Here is a 6,594-nt window from a genome sequence, read left to right as displayed (position 1 = left end):
GGGGGTGTACACGGGGTATGAGCCCGACGCACTTGGTTTCTTCTATAGCGTGAAGCCCCCACCAGCGCAATCATGAGCGGCTTCCCCTCCAACAAAGCTCACCCAGAAAACATCTGCCAGAAGAGGTCTGCATGCAGCTCCATCCCAAGGAAGGCCACGCACACAGTGACGAAGCCGGCGATATGCAACACCCTAGTCGGATTGAGGTGCTGCAGCTCCAGGCCCCACTCATTGAGGTGCCCACGTAGGAACCAATGCATGGGGTATCCTAACCCATGCTCGAGGAAGGTGAGGAAGGAAACAACCTCACCGACCTGAGGTTGCAGGAAATCCTCCCTCCCAGGAGCCCTCCAGTGCACCACCTCCTTTGATGGCAGAAACCCCTTCTAGGAGAAGGCAGCCAGCACCGACTCCCTCACAACGGAAGACCTCCAACTTGTCATTTCGCTCTTGGTCTATGAATGGATCTATGAGTTTTCTCCTCTCCCTCGCTCTCCCCTTTTCTCTCCTAGGAACCGCCACGGCACTCAGACGCTCTTAGTGAGAAGGAAAAAAGAGAAGAGATGGCAGATGAGGAATGGGTGAAGGAATGAGGCAAAAGCCCTCTCCCTTCCCCTACTTAAAGAAAGAGGCACAGCAGTTGAGAAAGGCACAGTGATCGGGGAAAGGCGAAATGATAGGGGTGAAAACCCCTCTCCCTTCCCGCATTCAATGCGGATGGGAAACAATGGGGCGTGCCCTGACCGATGGGACATACCCTACCCAATGGAACAGTGCCTGATCAGATGAGACGTGGCCTGGGTCTGGCCCACCACTACCGCACGCCGGGTGCAAGAAACAAGGCACCACTACACGTAGGCAGCCCTCTGCCTTCTTAGGCGGGACTTGGAAAGGCCCAAACCACAGGATCTCCACCTAGGAGAGACCATCGGGCTTCCTGAGTTGATCAGATGGCTCAGGCAAACATCGAGAGATAGGTAAGAAGCAGAGGGATGCCTCATGTGGGCCATGCCGACTTTGTCACGAACGACGAGCGTAGATCTCGGTCGGACATTTTCCTATTGGAGCTCCTCAAACCTCGTCACTTGAGTCATCAAGGTAACATTACCAACCCCCACTATTTCTTTATATAATCAAGCATACATCTATACATGCATTCATTCATTCCATACATCCAAAGAATTGCATATACAATCAAATGCATCACAACGCTCCATGTTGCCTTATGAAGCAGTAGTTGCCTCATTCAACATGAGCAATGACCGACTGGGGTTCGAAGGCCAGCCCACAAAGGGCTCAAGGCCGCCTCGCGTCAAACAGAGCCAGGGGAGAAAACACAGATGAGCCTCGAGCGGCCCTTGCCCAGTTTGCCCCAAAGCAGATAGGGTCATCTCAACCTTCTTGTTCGATTCTAAACCTCTACCAAACCCACAGAATCTCCATCTAGGGGAGGCTAGTGGGCCACGTGGGTCGGTCTCTGGAATGACACAGGCATCTGCCGGGTTGTAGGTTATGGAGTAGTGGAATGTCACATGAGGGCTATGCTGACCCCATCACAAATGATGGACTTGGATTTCACTCTATCATACCCGTTAGCGAGCTCATAGAGCGCGTCACTCAAGCCCGAGCCATCGAGGCAAGTGACGTTAGCTCAGCCCCTCTAGTTGCGAGAAACCGAAGATGGGTTAAAGTACAAAACTAAACCGACCCCTATCAAACCCAATAGGGCTGAGGGGCTCAAGACAGCTAAAATAGCCTTGGCTACGCCCGACGCCAGGATCCGCGAGCTCTGTCTCGCCCGATCCCTAAATTGCCTTGGTTGCGCCCGATGCGTGCTCCCGATGCTAGGATCCACGAGCTACATCTCGCTCGATCCCTAAAACTGCCTCAGCTACGCCCGACACGTGTGCTCGACACTAGGATCTGCAAGCTCTGTCTCCCTCGATCCCTAAACCACCTTGGCTGCGCCCGATGTGTTCGCCCGACGCTAGGATCCACGAGCTCCGTCTCGCCTGATCCTTAAAACTACCTCGGCTATGCCCGATGTGTCCACCCGACGCTAGGATCCATGAGTTCCATCTCGCTTGATCCCGAAACTACCTCGATCCCTAAACTACGCCCACTGACAAAAAGCCCCAGGCGATTTTGCCCAAATCACCTAGGGGCTCAGGGGCTACACCATGGGTGCGCTCGTGCGCACCCGCTGACGAAACAAAAACTTCCCCCATCGGCAAACACAAACCCCCCCAGATAATTCTACCCGAATTGCCTGGTGGCTCGGGGGCTATACCCGTGGGTGCGCTCATGTGCACCCGCCGTGAAGACAAAAATCCCCCAGATGACTCTACCTGAATTGCCTAGGGGCTCTGTCGGGTTCATAAACCCAGGATCCCTCATGGACCAGCTTCCCAACAAAAGCACGACCCAGCAGACAACGTTACAAATGATGCGCAACTCCTGGGCCAGCCCAAAAACCTAAATGATAGGCTGAAAGGGCTATCCAAATCTCAAACTGGAAGGCCTGGTCGAGGAGGAACGATGCCCGCTTCTGACTCTGGCCCGCCTCTCTGACTAGAAGAAAGAACAATGCTCGCTTTCGACCCTAGCCTGCCTCTAGAGGACCTCTCCGACTGGAAGGCCTGACCAAAACACCACTTCTGACTCTGACCCATGTCTCCAACCGAGGATACGCCAAACCCTTGCTCATGGCTCTTCTCCAACTGGCGCAATCAGAGCCGACTGGGACCAACCGACCGGGGACGCTAGCTCAGTAAGGACTACGAAACAGATGGACAAAGTAAGGGAGGGCACTCAAGACAACCATAATACCAAGGACCGTACCCTATACACTTACAGGATACTACCCTATGACCTTCCTAGCAAGATAGAACCCAAGCAGTGTTGTAGGCGCCGATATTTTCCTTACAGTGTTGTGGGTGCCATCAACTCCCATACCATACAACCACGATAAGGCTCCCCCACATACCTCTGGGCATCAATAGTGTTATGGGCGTCGGCATTTACCGTACCAGACGAACATGGTAAAACCCCCTACATGTCTCTGGCATCAACAATATGGCAAGCACCGACTCTGCCATACTCAAAGAAGATGACACAACCTCCCACATGCATCTGACATTAAACAGTATTATGGGCGCCTATCGGCCTGGATATCGAGCCAGCTCAGCTCGTTATAGCTCGGCTCGTTATAGCTCAGCTCGTTAACATACTGGCTTGATTCGGCTCGTTATACAAACAAGCCAGCAGAGTAGCTCGGCTCGGCTCGCTAAAAAGCTCGAGCTAGCTCATTTGGCTCGTGAGCCAAATCTTAAAAACATGATACAGGAAGATTATAAAAGCTAGTGAGCAACAAACATAAAGTACTTATAAATTTAACAATAGAGAATATAATCCATCCATCGATTGATCCACAATTCCACAAAGTTTTTGTCCAGCCAGCCCACCACGACCATGACCATGAGTCCATGATAGTCATACACTCGTACTCATACAGTTTACACATCAGTACATCACCCATTCATCCATATAGAATTCAAGAACGAAGCAAAATAAATGAGCTACAGCTTGAGTGGTAAACTAATCAGTTTTGCAGGTAATATATATACACCAAAAGCAAGTCAAAAGCAGCCATGGAGTGCAGCCAATAGGTCGTCAGGTCCCTAGTTCTGTTCCCCCTTTATATCTTGTAACCTGTATGTGAAGAACACATCAAGTGAGAACAAATATGATATCCACCACAGTGCTAGACATTCTAAAATAGACTTACTAGTTGCTTTCCACCACACTGCTGGGAAGCTCCACACTCTCAATGTCACCATCATCACCATCTTCTCCCTATAAAAACAGTAAAAGAATTAAGCATTACATACACAAACTTTGGGAAAAATAGAGTTGAAAAATAGACTAAAAATCACATACCAGAATAATAGGAGGACTTTTAGAACCTCGTATCCAGCTAGATGCACAAACTAGTGCTTGAACTATCGCTGGCTTCAAAGAACTCCTATAGTCATCGAGAATTCTACCTCCACAACTGAAAGTGGACTCAGATGATACGCTGCTAGCTAGGACAGCTAAGAACTTCTTTGCCATACTAGACACAATAGGAAATCTAAGAGCATTCACCTTCCAATAGTGAAGTAAGTTAAAATTCTTATCATGTAAAGGATGGTTTGCTTCATCTAGGTAGATAAGTAACTCAGATTTTGAACTTTCTGAAGCACTTGACTCTAGAAAAGACTGAAATTCACTTGAAACAAGACAAGCCACTGAGCTGGTTGTTTCCTTTGATGATGAGGTTGATTGAGTGGTTGATGAGCTGCTACTGCCACCCATTTTCTGGCATTGCTCCAACTCATGCTTCTTGTAGAGCTCTTCTAACTCTTTTTTTATATCAGCAACCTCTTGTTCACACCTTGAGGAGTCATAAAGCTGACTAAAATAGAACTGAATATATCTCATTTTGAACCTAGGGTCAAGGATTGTAGCAATAACCATTACATTGTTCTTCTCTTCCCAATATTTATCAAATTTGTCTAACATTGCAACAGTCATTTTCTTTAAATATGGGTCCTTAGAATTTTTTGCCTTTAACAATGCAATCTTGACTTTCAAAATGTAAGGGTAGAAGACATTAGCAGTAGGGTAAACTGATCCTAAAAATGCAGTGGTTGCTCTAGCCATCTCTCCTAGAATTGGTCTAATCTTCTCATATATGTTCCATTCAGATTCTGTAGGTTTCCATGCATAGTTCTGGTCTACTTGAGCATAATAACCAAATATAGACCTATACTCAATGCAAGTGTCAAGCATTTTATATGTTGAGTTCCACCTTGTTTTAACATCAAGAGACAAACATTTCCCAACTTTAATAGCATAATCATTGCAAACCTCTACAAATTTGTACAGGCGACTTGGAGACCTCTTGAAATATTTCACAGTATTCCTTAGGTCACTTATGAGACCTTCTATTTGGTCTAGACCATCATTAACAACCAAATTGACTATGTGAGCAGCACAACGAACATGAAAAATATTGGGGATTAAACTGACCATTCTTTCTAGCAAGCAGCTTGGCTGATAAATTTGTAGTAGCAGTATCATTATTTGAAGCATTATCAAGGGTGATTGACATAATCTTATCCTCTATTTTCCATTCCACCAAGCACTCAAAAACAGCATGAGCTATCACTAAACCGGTGTGGGGAGGATCTAACTCAATAAAGTTAAGAACACGGCATTACAAAACCCAATCACTATCTATATAATGTGCCACCAAACACATGTACTGAACATTTTGATTGGATGTCCACAAATCAGTTGTCAAACTTATTGATTCAGCCTCTCTAAGACTCTTCTTTAGCTGCTCTTTCTCAGATTCATAAACTTTCATGCATTCATTTTTAATAGTCTTCCTACCAATACATTCATACTTGCTATTCATCCACTTCATCAAGATATTAAACCATTTATGCTCAACCATCCTAAACGAATACTCATGGATAATTATCATCTTTGCAATCAATTTTCTAGTGTGCTCATGATCATATTTAGTAGGATTAACAACAAGACAACCATCATCTGCAACATAGTTGAGTGTACCTTGAGCAAGTTGTTGTTTAGCCTTAGCAAGCTTATTCTGAAACTATGTGCAGCGGGCAAGGTGGCGGTTCAGCTATGAAGTTGCTCCCCCTGGATGGTATACATAACTCTTATGACAGAATCTACACTTAGCCTTTGTCACCATAACACCAAACTCCTTCACAGATTGAACACTTATCTCCTTGAAATACTTCCAACAACCAGCCCTCTTTCCTCACTTTACCTTGGTCTTAGAAGGAGATAAATGAATACCAGCCCCAGCCTTCAATTTCCTCCGCCCTCTAGCTGCCTTTGAAGAATTTGATGGCACACTTACATCATCTCCATCCTCCTCCTCCTGACTTTCATCATCATCTGATGGCATGCTTACAGATATAGCGGTAGCATCATTCATGTCAAAGTTCTCTCCGCCATCCTCATCCTCCGCCAAAGGCTCCATGTGCTGCTACATAGATTACATACATGTCAAAAATCAATTTTGCTGCACAACTAGCGTACAGACTACAATCTACAGATTACACAAATCACATATGCTCATATGAATAAACATAAATATATTGGCATAGTGGCATCCTGCACGGTTGCACATGTTCACACGAATCACACACATGACACATTCTAGGCTACATCTCCTACAGATCAAAGCATCAAGAAAAATACATACCATGTCCATTTCTACTGATATGGAGGCCGATGGAGTAGTGGACTTTGCGGCTACGGATCCTCGACCACGACCACGGCCACCACGATTGCCTATCGAGGGCGGCACCATCTTGTGTTTGCTCCTTGATTCAAGACTTGCCGCCACCGGAGGAAGCATCCCTCGGACCTCTTCTTCATCCTCCATGACCAGCTCGAGCTCGGGATGGGATGGGGCAAGCCGGTGAGCTGCGTGTGGAGATGGGAGACCGGAGAGGAGCTGCGTGCCTGCGTGTGGTGCGGTGCGGCTGAGCGCGTGCGGCGTGCGGTGGC

The 6,594-nt window shown here is 46.9% G+C and overlaps 1 pseudogene; it reads right to left on the bottom strand.

Annotated features, from left to right (window-relative positions):
• Window positions 1-3,786: 3,786 nt before the first annotated feature.
• Window positions 3,787-6,061, bottom strand: LOC136458441 (zinc finger BED domain-containing protein RICESLEEPER 2-like; annotated as a pseudogene).
• Between the last annotated feature and the right edge of the window lie 533 nt (window positions 6,062-6,594).

This window comes from Miscanthus floridulus, chromosome 6 (genome assembly GCF_019320115.1).
Source record: "Miscanthus floridulus cultivar M001 chromosome 6, ASM1932011v1, whole genome shotgun sequence".
Classification (NCBI taxonomy): Eukaryota; Viridiplantae; Streptophyta; class Magnoliopsida; order Poales; family Poaceae; genus Miscanthus; species Miscanthus floridulus.
The sequence above is the reverse complement of the archived record's forward strand: the minus strand, read 5'-3'. Positions and strand labels throughout refer to the sequence as shown.